Raw genomic sequence first — 14,726 nt, 5'->3', positions numbered from 1 at the left:
TATGAGATGTTTTGGGTCTTCAGGGTCTTTTGGGTCTCCTGGGTGTTTTGGGTCTTCAGGGTCTTTTGAGTCTTCAGGGCCATTTAGGTCTTCGGGGTCTTTTGGATCCTCTGGGCCATTTGGGTCTTTGGGATCGTTTGGGTCTTCTGGGTCTTTTGGGTATTCGGGGTGTTTTGGGTCTTCGGGGTGTTTTTGTCTTTGGGGTGTTTTGGGTCTTCGGGATCTTCAGGGTCTTTTGGTTCTTTCAGGGTATTTTGGGTCATCAGTAGTCTTGGTGGTCTTACGGGTATTGGGGGAGTTAAAGGGTCGTCAAAGGTCTGAGGGGTCTCAGCAGTCCAAATGTAATTAAGAGTTCACGAACTGTGTTTTGGGTGGTAATTTTATTTGAAGGGGAGAGGTCGTTTTGGTCGCATATAAACAAACATAACCATATACGTTTGCTCTATTATAATAAGATTGGAGATCCAGTGGGTTTTTGAGAGATAACGAGTTCCTTTCATGGAACTTCGACACAGGAACTGCCATTAGGCCCATCAATGTCTGCGCTATGATTACCAACCTGTGGTGGATTGTTGTACACCGCTCCTTTCCTATTCCATCACCAGGCACTCAATGCATTATGTCATCGTCGGGCACCGAAGGGGACCCGGCGATGACGCGCGCTGAAAGGGAGTACTCAATTTTCATCCGATTGTTTGTTTGTTTGTTGTACACCGCTCCTTTGCTATGCCATCTCCAGGCGCTGCATAACGTCGTTGCCGGGCACCGTAGGGGGCTATTTTTGATTTATTGATTAATCAATTAATCGATTTTTTATTTTTTATTATTCGATTGATGACTTTTTAAAAACATTTTAAGTTACATATTTGGATGAAATGGAATATGCATGCCAAGTTTCGATGAGCCAATAGATTTTTTTTTTTTAATGATTATTATTTATTTATTTTCCATTATTAATTATATATTTATTTTCTTTCTCATCTGGGAAATATCTCAGGCACCTTTTTAGCTAGGAAGGTATTATTTGGACATGATATAGTGACCAAGTGATGTGGCTGTAAAGGATATTTTTGATTTGTTGATTAATCAATTAATCGATTAATTATTTAATGTTTTCCATTAATGGCATTTCGTTAATTTTCAAAAGGTAACAGCTTCAGATGAAGCACTAGTGGTTTCGGTATGCTATTAGCCAATTGATTAAGAAATTATTTTACGATCTTTATTTATTGATTTTAATTATGCAATTAATCAATCAATTATTATACACATCTGCCTCCCAATACAGTCTCTATGTGCTGCATCCATGTTATTTATTTGGCATAGGGAGGTGTACTTTGAATATATCTGTACTTGTTTGTTTCCTTTTTAAGTTCTGAGCATCAACGAAGGAAGCAGCACATACATACGGTACTTGAAGTCTTTGTTGGGATTCGTCCGGAGTTCGACCCAACAACCTCCGAGACTCAGAGCGACCGCTTTAACCATTGCACACCGAGGCTGGCCATGCGGTATTGCATTACTTATTTGGTGTAGCCTTGATGACGCACGCTGTTTTTATGACGTAATCAGCACGAGCATGTGCTGAGAGGCGGTGCTGCGCATTTGGTACGTTCGGCCGTTCACGCGCAGACCGAGCGGCGGAGGAATCCGAGGAACGGACGCGCAAACGTGCCCAGACAACACAACACATACGGTACGTACGGTACACGTGGGATCCTCGAGGATCCCGACCCTCGCGACAAATGACTCTTACCACCCCTTCCTCCTCTGCACCCCTCTCCACGCATTCCCTCACAATCCCACACTCATTTATACAACTCCACCAACCCACCACAATCCCCGACCCTCGCGACAACTTCCGACACCCAATTCTTCCCCACCCCCAACCCAAATCCTAACTTCCAATCTTCGCAACCTTCTTCCCCACCCCCACTCTCTCCTCACTCCCCAACAGTCCCAGATTAAACAACCCCACACTAAACCCTCACAATCAACCTCCGACCCTTCCGACACAACCTCCGCCGGTCACCACCCACAAAACCTTCCACCCTCGCAACCCCAACCCAACCCACCCCGCTCCCACTGCGACCCCACCCCACCCCACTACGACCCGACCCACCCCCCACTGCGACCCCACCCCACCCCCCACTGCGACCCCACCCCACTCCACCCCACTACGACCCCACCCCACCCCCCCACTGCGACCCCACCCCACACCACCCCCCACTGCTGAATCCGTACACCTTTCAACATGAATCAGGAAAGGTACCTCCCCCCCCCCCCACCCTCCCCCACCCCCCCAGCCCCCGGTGGGTACAGGCAGAGGGTAGGGTGCGCGTGTGGCCCAGGTTGAGGAGAGGGTGCATGCACGTGTCCCGAGCAGAGGAGAGGGTGCATGCACGTGTCCCGGGCTGAGGAGAGGATACATGCACGTGCCCCGGGCAGAGGAGAGGGTGCATGCACATGTCCCAGGCGGAGGAGAGGGTCCATGCACGTGTCCCGGGCGGAGGAGAGGGTGCATGCACGTGTCCCGGGCAGAGGAGAGGGTGCATGCACGTGTCCTGGGCGGAGGAGAGGGTGCATGCACATGTCCCGGGAAGAGAAGAGGGTGCATGCACGTGTCCTGGGCAGAGGGGAGGGTGCACATGCCTGGCTCTGGTGGAGGAGAGGGTGCACGCAAGTGTCCCGGGCAGAGCAGAGGGTGCATGCATCTGTCCCGGGTGGAGGAGAGGGTGCACACGCCTGGCCCTGGTGGAGGAGAGGGTGCACGTGCCTTGCCCTGGCGGAGGGGAGGGTGCACGCGTCTGGCCCTGGAGGAGGAGGTGACACCTGGACGTCATGATTATCATTACAAAATTCTACAGGAGGAGGCGCTACCATGGTCAAAATTTCATATCCATCAGACTAACAGTTGCAGAGGAAACACATTTTTTTTCATACTGAGTAGATGAAGCATTGTACGTGTCGAATTATGGCGTCATAATGAAGGCACAAATGACATCATCATCAACATTTCTTATTCCCCATGGGGAGTACTTCACAATGAGCCTTGTTTCAACTTTTTCCATTGAGCGGTTTGGGAGATGGAGAGGTGTAACGTTTTTGCAAGATAGCGTCCATATCACGTGACCTATGACATCATAATTATGAATTAAAAAAAGTATACGAAGCGGAGGCGCTCCGATGGTAAAATTTCGTGTCAATCGGACCAACAGTTGCCAAGAAAATGAATTTTAAAAATGCATACACGCCACATGTACACATGTACGACACACATACGCATGTACCCGAATGCCTAACCCTGCTTTTTGCTTCGCGCATGCAGGGTAACTAGAACGGCACTCGGTGAAGCACATACACTACATGACCAAGAGTATGTGGACACCCGAACATCGAATATCTCATTCCAAAATCATGGGCATTAATATGGAGTTGGTCCCCCCCCTTTGCTGCTACAACAGCCTCCACTCTTCTGGGAAGGTTTCCACTAGATGTTGGAACATTGCTGAGGGAAATTGCTTCCATTCAGCCACAAGAGCATTAGTGAGGTCGGGCACTGATGTTGGGCGATTAGGCCTGGCTCGCAATCGGCGTTCCAAATCATCCTTAAGGTGTTCGAAGGGGTTGAGGTCAGGGCTCTATGCAGGCCAGTCAAGTTCTTCCACACCGATCTCGACAAACCATTTCTGTATGGACCTCGCTTTGTGCACAGGGAATTATCATACTGAAACAGGAAAGGGCCTGCCCCAAACTGTTGCCACAAAGTTGGAAGCACACAATCGTCTAGAATGCCATTGTATGCTGTAGCATTAATATTTCCCTTCACTGGAACTAAGGGGCTGAGCCCGAACCATGAAAAACAGCCCCAGACCATTATTCCTCCTTCACCAAACTTTACAGTTAGCACTATGCATTCGGGCAGGTAGCGTTCTCCTGGCATCCGCCAAACCCAGATTAATCCGTCGGACTGCCAGATGGTGAATCGTGATTCATCACTCCAGATAATGCATTTCCAATGCTCCAGAGTCCAATGGTGGCAAGCTTTACACCACTCCTGCCGACGCTCGGCATTGCACATGGTGATGTTAGACCTGTGTGCGGCTGTTTGGTCATGGAAACCCATTTCATGAAGCTCCTGACAAACATTTTTGTGCTGATGTTGCTTCCTGATGCATTTTGGAACTCGGTAGTGAGTGTTGCAACCGTGGACAGATGATTTTTACGCGTTACGTGCTTCAGTACTCGGCGGTCCCGTTCTGTGAGCTTGTGTGGCCTACCACTTCACAGCTGAGCTGTTGTTGCTCCTAGACGTTTCCACTTCACAATAACAGCACTTACAGTTGACCGGGGCAGCGCTAGCATTGCAGAAATTTTACGAACTGACTTGTTGGAAAGGTGGCATCCTATGACGGTGCCAGGTCGAAAGTCACTGAGCTCTTTAGTGTTTGTCTATGGAGATTGCATTGCTGTGGGCTTCATCTATCTATAATTCCAGTAATCTCTGTGTGTATGTTTGTATGTTTGTATGTTTGTATGTTTGTATGTCTGTATGTCTGTGACTGCTGTTTCTCGACAACCACGGGTCCGATATACTTTAAACTTGCCAGGTATATTGCTGGGGACCCGAGGATGTGCCTTTTCAAGGTTTCATATTAATCGGAGAAGTAGTTACCGAGCTATGTCCAAAAAACGATTCAACCAATCAGAGAGCAGCGAGCTATCACGTGTGCCGAACGTGGCGAACAGACTCTGCCTCGGACGGCACATTTGAGAGCGTATTCATTTATTTCACGTTGGCAAACTATGTTGGCGTTCAACTATGTTTTAAAACTAATTAAAACTAATTTGCGATTCATCGTAACTGCGATATGCGACCTTCCGGACAGTGAAGACTGCACTTCCGGCAGCCAATCACAGAACGCGTTGTTGCGTAGGCGTGGCCGATGTGAGAGCGAGCCGAGCCGAGCGCGTGCGCCATTACGGTTCGTAATTCGATTTCTTCCGGAGAAAATAATAATTTCTCGATTTCTTATGCGCATTATTTCTCCCAATTCAGTCAGAGCGAAGGGCGGGAGCGAAGAGCGTTGTTTTTTTTGTTTACGGGCGTACGGGCGTACGGGCGGGGTAGAGCGTACGGGTAGCGTTTTTTTTTTTTTTTGGCAAGGAACGGGCACCCACGTACGGGCATGCCCTAGTTATATATAACTGTCAACAATAGGTGTGGCTGAAACAGCCGAATCCACTAATTAGAAGGGGTGTCCGCATACGTTTGATCATGTTGTGTACCCCTACCAGGCTGAACAGTTTGTTTTGTATCCCACTGTTAGGCCGGATCTGGATTCGGACCTTAACCAAAATCGAATCAGCGTGTTATTGTAACCTAACCAACTCCTCTACCAAGTTTAGTCACAACTCGTCCATATTATGTTATATATCACTTTTCGCCCGATCTCTCAATGGTGAAGAATCACTTAACAATTAAATAATTGTCGCATCCGAATGCATATTCAGATCTTCACCAAAATCGAATTGATTCGTCATTGTCACATACCTAACCTGTCCACCAAATATCGTCCAAATCCGTCCGATATCCTGCTATATATTGGTTTTCCACACACATACCCCCCCCCCCCACACACACACACACCCCCTCCCCCAACACACACACATCGCCACATACATACCGTACCAAATATCGTCCAAATCCGTCCGATATCCTGCTATATATTGGTTTTCCACACACATACCCCCCCCCCCCCCCCACACACACACACACACACATCCCCTCCAACCCCCCCACACACACACCCCCTCCCCCAACACACACACATCGCCACATACACACACTCACATATATCTCTACACACACACACACACACACACACACACACACACACACACACACACACACACACACACACATCTCGCCACACACACACACACACACACACACACACACACACACACACACACACACACACACACACACACATCCCCACACTTTATAACAGCCCCGCTTTCACATTTTTTATTTTTTTTTCTCCATCAATTTATCCCTTGATGATGCTCAAGAAATTTCATCCTGATCGGATGAAGTTTTGTACTTGTCGTATTATAACGTCAAAATTGAGGCACCTATGACATCATCATTTTTTGTCTCCACTAATGTATCCCAAGATGATGCTCAAGAAATTTCATCCTGATCGGATGAAGTTTTGTACTTGTCGAATTATGACGTCATAATGGAGGCACATAGGACATCATCATTCACAAGGCTTATTCTCCATGGATAGTTCATTACAATGAGATATGTCTCAATCTTTTCTACGCAGCGCTTTTGGAGATATAGAGATGTAAAAATTTTCGGTTTTTCCAAGATGGCGGCCGTACCACGTGACCTGTGACGTCATAATTATCCTTAAAAGATTCTTCATGCCCAGGTGAAAATCTCTGACTGCAGAATTTCTGCAATGACTGCAGAAAAAGCGATTTTTATAGAATATAAACCTGAACATCGCAGAGAGAATTATTTATACTAGGGCATGCCCGTACTATATATATATCTAAAATTATATCCCCCCCCTCTATTTACATGAAATGGTTTGGTCCATTCGCAAAGCCAAAGCGAACGGCTTGCGAGTACGGTGACAATCCCCCCCCCCCCCCCCCTCTATTTACATGAAATGGTTTGGTCCATTCGCAAAGCCAAAGCGAACGGCTTGCGAGTACGGTGACAATCCCCCCCCTCTATTTACATGAAATGGTTTGGTCCATTCGCAAAGCCAAAGCGAACGGCTTGCGGAGTTTGGTAAATAAATCGCCATAGCTCGGTAACTACTTCTCCGATTAATATGAAACCTTGAAAAGGCACATCCTCGGGTCCCCAGCAATATACCTGGCAAGTTTCAAGTATATCGGACCCGTGGTTGTCGAGAAACAGCGGTCACAGACAAACGACACACACACATACACACACACATACACACACACATACACACAGAGATTACTGGAATTATAGATAGATGGTCTGAGAAGCCCATGTGAGGTTTCTTATTCTTCAGCCAATCACAACTCTGTGTGAAATGCGATCGTGTCAAAAAAGTCAGAATTTTGCCAAATCTGTTTTAGTCGTGTGTTAAGAGACCTCAGCGATTGCCAAATCTGAAATTAGAATTTTATTTGAGGTTCAAATTACCCCGTGAGATCGTTTCGTATGTTGCATCCACGTCTGTACAGGGTGATAATTAATACACTGCCCACCCTTGACGGCTCTTCTTCTTCACGCAATAACAACTTCTAGCGTCTAGACCGTACATCCAATCATCTTAAAATTTTGCACACTTCTTACTCTTCATGACTTCTACTATAGTATGAAGTTTCACGTTGATCAATGAAGCGGTTCAAGAGATATAATAATTTTAAATATTTTGGTTTAATTAATGATATCTGCCAAACCACGTGACCTATCGCGAATTCCAAAAGGTCATTTTAGTAGACTGATACGCTGAACATATCTGCGAAGTTTCCCATCGATTGGATCAAAAATGAGGGAGGAGCTAGGTTTTAAAGGTTTATGCTTAAAAACGTCATAACTCAAACCATGTGACGCATGACGTCATGCTCGCTGAGGTTTTTGTTCGTCATGGATATGCGATTGTGCCTGCAAAGTTTGGCCTCGATCTGTTCAGGCGTTTTGGAGAAAATGGGATTTTAGTGGTTCAGGCTTTTCACTCAAAACAATAGGGCGGCCGAACCACGTGACCTACGACATCATTATAATTTTATTTCTGCATCAATTTATACCGAGAAGATGCTCAAGAAATTTCATCTTGATCAGATAGTTTTTTATTTGTCGAATTATGACGTCATAACTGCGGCACCTATGCCATCATCATTCACATATGTTATTCCGCATGGAGAGTTCTTTGCAATGAGACCTGTCTCAATTATTTATGTGCAGGGGTTTTTGAGATATGGAGGTGCAAAGTTTTTTGGGTTTTCCAAGATGGCGCCCGAACCACGTGACCTGACGTTATGATTACCATTAAAACATTTGTTACGGATTCGTCACTTCCGTTGTTGTGGTTTTCATCCACTGTAAACATTTTTGATTCCATGTACTATTATTGTTGTCATTTGAGGGAAATAGAGATTACTATTTTCAAAAGGTAAAAAAGTTAATGTTTTAAATGAAACTGGAACCGGACGACGACAAAGAGGGAGAGGAGGAAGAGAAGGCGGAGCGAGTGAGTCGGACAAGAAGCGAGCTGCTTCGAAGTCTGGAGCGAACCTTGACAAACGAGGGTCATGAGTGAACTTCGGGTTTCCCGGGAAAGGGATTCCTATGACAGAGTTGTTATCGCTGTGACAGATCAACCTGCGTGTTAGGTTTTGCGGTTGATTCCGACGAGAATCATCAGAGTGCCGTTATGCCACGAGAACGGGCCGTCGGCCATTTTTATCTCGCGCAAGATTTGCGCATCGCTCAAGGTTTTTCACCTCGCTTTAACCATTGTCACCGCCTTCAGACGTTAATCTGGTGTGTGTGTGTGCAACGTGGCTTTTGAGTGGGAAATCTGCGGTTCGCCGAGTGGGAGCCGTGGAACGTCCACACCCGAGGGTGTGATTTCCCAATCGCCTTGACGGCACCTTTGCGCAGCTTTGGCAGTGTGACTGTGACTGTCATCCGAACGGGATTCTGGTCTCGATTAGACATCGTTCTGACGATTACTGGAGCGGATTGACCTTGGCTTGATGCCGGAATAGAGACACTGGGAATGTTCTTCTTTTCGCTCACTTGGAGCACAGCGAGTTATATTGTACGAACCTGATGGTACCATCATAGGAAATATATATTGGTTGTACAATTCATTACTATTGTTGTTGTACTGTTATTCTTGTGTGATCTTAATACAATACTTGTTTGTTGGTAACAATTGGTGTGGTTTCACCATTGATCTTTGACATGCAGAATAACACATCTTTCTGCCGTGACTCCTCTCGGGGCTCGGAGGTACACCGTGACCGGGGTTTGGGGAGGAGCACGTAACACATTCTACAGACCGAGTCACTCCTATGGTGAAAATTTGCTCTCAATCGGTTCAATTATTGCAGAGAAAAACGGTTTTTAAAGGAAATAATTCTGAAAAATGGGAGTCGCACATTGAGTCACATGGCCTGCTAAGAAAAAATGTTGCGTTTCTTCTTCTTTCAAGAATAACGACTTCGACAAGCTTCGACCAAAACCACAACTCGAAACGACATGCTTCGAGACCGTACAACCAATCATGTTGAAATTTTACACACTTGTTCCCCTTGATGGGAGCTACATTGCATTAAAACTTCAAGTTGATCAATGCAGTGGTTCAAGAGTTAGAAGCTTTTTAGGATTGTCGTTCAATTATTTATTGCGGCCAAACCATGTGAATTATTAAAACGTCTCAAGTATTGTTTTAACTTCCCCCCATGAGGAACATTTGTGTAAAGTTTCCACTCGATATCTTCACAAATTTTGGAGAAGATATCATTTTTAGTTTATGCTTAAAAACGTCACAACTCCGAAACCATTTGATGCATGACGTCATGATCGTGGAACGTTTTGTTTGTCATGGGTATGCGATTATGCATGCCAAGTTTGGGCTCGATCTGTTCAGCCGTTGTGGAGAAAAAGGTGGTTTTCGTGTTTTTCACGAAAAAAATATGATGGCCGAACCATGTGATATAACCACCTTTAGAGGCCATTTTTCCCCGCAAAGCGGGGGTTGGCCTTTTTCGGGAACCGTGGTTGTTGTTGTTTTTCGGTCCCCTATTTGAAGCAATGTTTTACGGCCGGATGCCCTTCCTGACGCCAACCCTTTTTGCCGCCTTTAACGACAAACAGGGAATTACCAGTGAACTGGTACTCAATTAGCCGACCTCGGAAGGATGACAGGCTGAGTCAACCCCCCTGGCGTTAATTCAGCGATCGACCGGGATTCGAACCCAGGATCCTTGGATCCTAAGCCGGCACCCTAGCCGCTAGCCCAACACCAGGGATCAGCACGTGCATGTGATGTATGACTAAAAAAATTATTGCATTCTGAGTTTTTTTAAACTATGGATCTGGGAAAAAAATATCATTTTCATGGGAGCAAGGGTTGTGTTTGACGAATTCTAACCTCTTAACATTAGCATTTTTAATATACTAAATAAACAAGATTTTTGGTCCCATTGTAGAGTTCTTTAGAATGAGCCATTACTCAAATTTTTCCATTGAGCCGTTTCAGAGATATAGAGGGACAAAGTTGAAGGTGTTTTCCAATATGGCGCCCCTACCACGTGACCTATGACGTCATAATTAGCATCAAAAAATTATACGTGCTAGCTGATCATTTGATGCAAATTTCCTGTCAATCCGACCAGCGGTTGCTGAGAAACTTAATTTTAAATTTTTCGGAGGTGTAAAAAAAAGGGTGGAAGAATAAGAAAAACTATAGCAGAAATAAAAGGTATTCCCATACAATGTATTTGTATGGGAAACCTAATTAAATAATTAATCAATTAATTGATGAATCAAAAATTAAAAAATTCCATTTTTGCCAAACATGTGCTCACTATTGTGCTCAAATTTCCGCTTCTTAGCTCAAAGGATGGCTGAGATATCACGCAGACAAACAAACAAGAAAATATGAAAACAAGTACAGATACATTCAAAGTACACCACTCCCATGCCAAATAAATAAATGACATCCTCCAGTGTGGCATTTCTGGTGATACTGCCATGCAGCACATCGAGATGGTATTGGGAGAGAGAGGTGTGCAATAATTGATTGATTAATTGCACAAATAAAATCAATAAATACCAGTTGTAAAATAATTTCTTAAACAATTGGCTAATAGCTTACCTCAACCATCAGTGATTCATCCAAAGCTGTAACTTTTTGAAAATAAAATAAATGTCATTAATCGGAAAAATTAAATAACTAGTTAATTAATTGACTGATCAATAAATGATTAATCGATTAATTGATTAATCAATAAATAAAAAATATCCCATATAGCCACATCACTTGGTCACTGTCATTTCTGAATATCAGCTTCCTGGTTCAAAAAGTACCTGAGATATTGCCCAGATGAGAAAGAAAATAAATAAGTGATTAATACCAAAAATTAATAAACGATAATTGTAACATAATTAAATTATTAATCAATTGGCTAATATAATACCTTATCCACCACCCTTTCATTCAAATCTGAAACTTTAAAAACATTAATCGTCATTAATTGAATAATTAAATAATTAATCGATTGATCAATAATTTAAAAATATCGTTCATAGCCAAATCACTTGGTCATTGTCATGTCCAAATATCAGCTTCCTAACAAAGGGTGCCTGAGATAATGCCCAGAGGAGAAAGGAAATAAATAAGTTGTTACATATTTATGTGAATGTATGTGAATTACCATTCAGGTCTTTGCTTATCCGTGTGTAGTATATTAAGTTGTTGTGTAGTTGTTGTGGTTGGAGGGTCAGGAGCCCTTCTGAGGGAGTGGCCGGAAACGGAAGTGACCGGAAACGGAAGAGGAAAAGACACGAGGAAGAAAAGGGACGAGTAGTATTCTTCCTCGCCCCGCTCCGACAAAAGGTGGGATCGACCTTGCGCTGCGTGGAAAAGCGGCGTTCCGAAGCCTGTCTGGCGAGAGGAATTACCGGGACGTGTACCTGCCCGGTGGAGACGTCAAGTTGACGTGGGGCCGTGAATCGACCCCGCGTCTGGCATCGTTCGCGGCACCGTCCAAACAGACGCGTGCGGGTCGCACGTTGGGGCCTAACGCGCCTTGCAAGCGGCGTGGGGTTTGGCTTGCTCTACCGTATCCGCTTCGTGTGGCCACGAGGGGCTGCAGCCACGGTGCCTGGTACGATACCTGCCCGGTGGAAACACGTCCACCCGAGGTTCGTTCAACCGCCCGAGTGCGGCGACGGCGACCATCATCTTGGTCAGGAGGGGCCCAGAGACATTGTGCGGGACCGAGACCAAAAGGGTGTCGTGAGTACTCACCGGGACACACATGTATAAGATGGCCATCTTAATCATAGGGAATTGATTGTGAATTGGGAATTGGTGATGATTGTGTATTGTTGATTGCTCGGGGAAAATCTCCGTGGTTGTGTCATTGAAATTGTATGGTATCATTACCATTGGAAATATATCCTTGAACATCAGTTGTCTCCTGGGTGAAATTCATATGGATTGCGTGGCGAAAGCGCATATATAATACAGCTTGCTGGCGGAGTTCCTCTCACGGTCCGGGGGTCACCGAGACCAGGTATTCACCGAGGGGACCACGTAACAGAATTGGGGGCTCGTCCAAATTACGATTTGCGGTTTCGCAATTGGGTCTACGTCCGGGATTTAAAATTGTATAAAATAATAAAATAATAATTTTTTATTAATTAAAATTAATTAATTAATTATTAATTGGTAAATTTTTTTGAGAAATTGGGGTAAAGTCTTGGGTGAAGGTTAACAGGTGTTAACGATAGGCACCATGGCGTTTGTGGCACAGAACTTTGGGGTAACCCCGAGTGAGGCGCAGTTCCGAGCGTTGCTAAAGTCGGACCTCTTGAAATTGGCCAAACATTTTAACTTGGAGGTCCGAACTAATTTGAGGAAGGCAGAGTTGCAGGCCACGGTGATACAATCTATGGTGGGATTAGGAACATGGGACGAGTTAGCCTGGGAGTGGCTACCCGAAGAACCAGAAGACGTTGAGCTCCGGAAACTGGAGTTGCAATTACGGAGCCAGGAACGGATAAAAGAAGAAGAAAGGAAAGCAGAAAAGGAAAGAGCAGAAGAAGAAAGGAAAGCAGAAGAGAGAAGAGAAGAGAAACAAGCACAAGAAAGGAGAGTGGAACGAGAACTCCAGGAAAGGTTAGCAGAAGAAGAAAGGAAAGCAGAAAAGGAAAGAGCAGAAGAAGAAAGGAAAGCAGAAAAAGAAAGAGCAGAAGAAGAAAGGAAAGCGGAAGAGAGGAGAGAAGAGAAACAAGCAGAGGAAAGGAGAGTGGAAAGAGAACTCCAGGAAAGGTTAGAAGGGAGAAAAGCAGAGGAGAGGAGAGCTGCAAGGGACCTCGAAGCAGAGGAGAGAAAAGCGGAAAGGGAATTAAAGGAACGTGACATGGAGCTTCAGCAAGAAATCAAATTCAAGGAGCTGGAGTTAATGAGAGAACGGGGAGAGGCACCACCCTTGCTGACGGGGTCGACACCTAACCAGAAAACCTGGGATGTGGGCAGACATGTGAGGCTGGTTCCACCGTTCAGTGAAAAGGAAGTCGCGAAATTTTTCCCACACTTTGAGAAAGTGGCTCGACAATTAAACTGGCCGGAGGAGGCCTGGACCATACTCGTGCAAAGTGTGCTGGTGGGGAAAGCTCAGGAAATTTATTCGGCGCTACCAATGGACCAATGTGCAGATTATGAGGTACTGAAGAAGCACATCCTCAAGGCCTATGAGTTGGTTCCGGAAGCTTACAGGCAAAAATTCAGGAATGCCAGGAAGAGGGAGAGTGAGACCCATGTGGAGTTTGCCAGAGTGAAAGAAAACATGTTTGATCGGTGGTGTGAGTCAAAAGGAGTCGGGAAAGACTTCGAGACATTGCGGGACTTGATCCTGGTGGAGGAATTCCAGCAGTGTGTCCACGAGGACATCAAAGTGTACCTGCAGGAAAAGAAGGTACCAAAGTTGTGGGACGCAGCCACCATGGCAGATGATTATGCCTTAACCCACCGAATAGGGGTCCACGAACCTAACTCCTCGCCTAGATCTCCGCAGGGGAGGTGGGGAACAGCAGGTGCGGAGAACGACCATACATGGCGGCGGCCTCGAGATGATTATGGGGACAACTATGATACCCCACCGGTTCGAAATCAGAGGGATGCGGGCCCAAGACAAACTTATAGTTCGGGGGGCCCGAGGCAGACCCCGAGTTTTTCCTCCGGGCCTACTTGCGCGTTTTGCAAGAAACCTGGACACTTGATGTCCAGTTGTTACCTCATGAAAAGGGACAACCCAGAGCGGAGTCCGACTATTACAACTCCGAATGCGATGGCTAGCGTAAGAAATCGCCATCAAAAGGGTTACCAACCATTTATTTCAGAGGGGTTTGTGTCACTGGATGGAGCCTCGACTAACCGGAGACCGGTTAGGATATTGAGGGACACAGGGGCCCATCAATCTTTAATGCTTGAAGGCATTTTGCCATGGTCCGAGGAGACGGCAACGGGGGATAGTGTTCGTTTACAGGGGATCGGGGGCGGTGTTAGTGCTCCCCTTCAGGTCATCCAGTTGGAGTCCGATTTGGTGTCAGGACCGGTCACCGTCGGTTTACAAGCCACGCTTCCTGTAGAGGGTGTATCTGTGGTTATCGGGAATGATTTGGCCGGGGGTCAAGTTTATGGTAACCTGAGGGTTGGTAAAGAGCCCAGCAGGGAAAATAACACCACACCAGCTCGGGATGGCGACCAAAGTGCCAAGTTATTTGTAGGGGGACTGAACTTCAAAACAGAGGAAGAAGTTCTGACCTCTGTCTTCAACAGATATGGGCCGCTGGTGGAAGTGCGGTTGGTAAGAGACTGGGAAACGCAACAGTCAAGAGGGTTCGGCTTTGTCACGTTTGCCAGCACAAAAGACGCCAGAGAGGCAGAGAAGAATTGGAATGGCAAGGATTTGGAGGGTCGGACCATAAC

General features: G+C 45.7%; 1 protein-coding gene across 4 annotated transcripts in view; it reads left to right on the top strand.

Moving 5' to 3' along the window:
• The first annotated feature begins 1,610 nt into the window (after window positions 1–1,610).
• The window catches only part of LOC137439654 (acetyl-CoA carboxylase), a 280,655-nt gene continuing 267,539 nt past the window's right edge, over window positions 1,611–14,726 (top strand). For all 4 annotated transcript variants that reach the window (XM_078768288.1, XM_068135620.2, XM_078768287.1 and 1 more), the window contains exon 1: window positions 1,611–1,696. The gene's annotated coding sequence lies outside the window, so the exon portion shown is untranslated. The remainder of the gene's footprint in view (window positions 1,697–14,726) is intronic.

Source organism: Myxine glutinosa, chromosome 14 (genome assembly GCF_964187855.1).
Source record: "Myxine glutinosa chromosome 14, kmMyxGlut1.1, whole genome shotgun sequence".
NCBI classification, from domain to species: Eukaryota; Metazoa; Chordata; class Myxini; order Myxiniformes; family Myxinidae; genus Myxine; species Myxine glutinosa.
The sequence above is the reverse complement of the archived record's forward strand: the minus strand, read 5'-3'. Positions and strand labels throughout refer to the sequence as shown.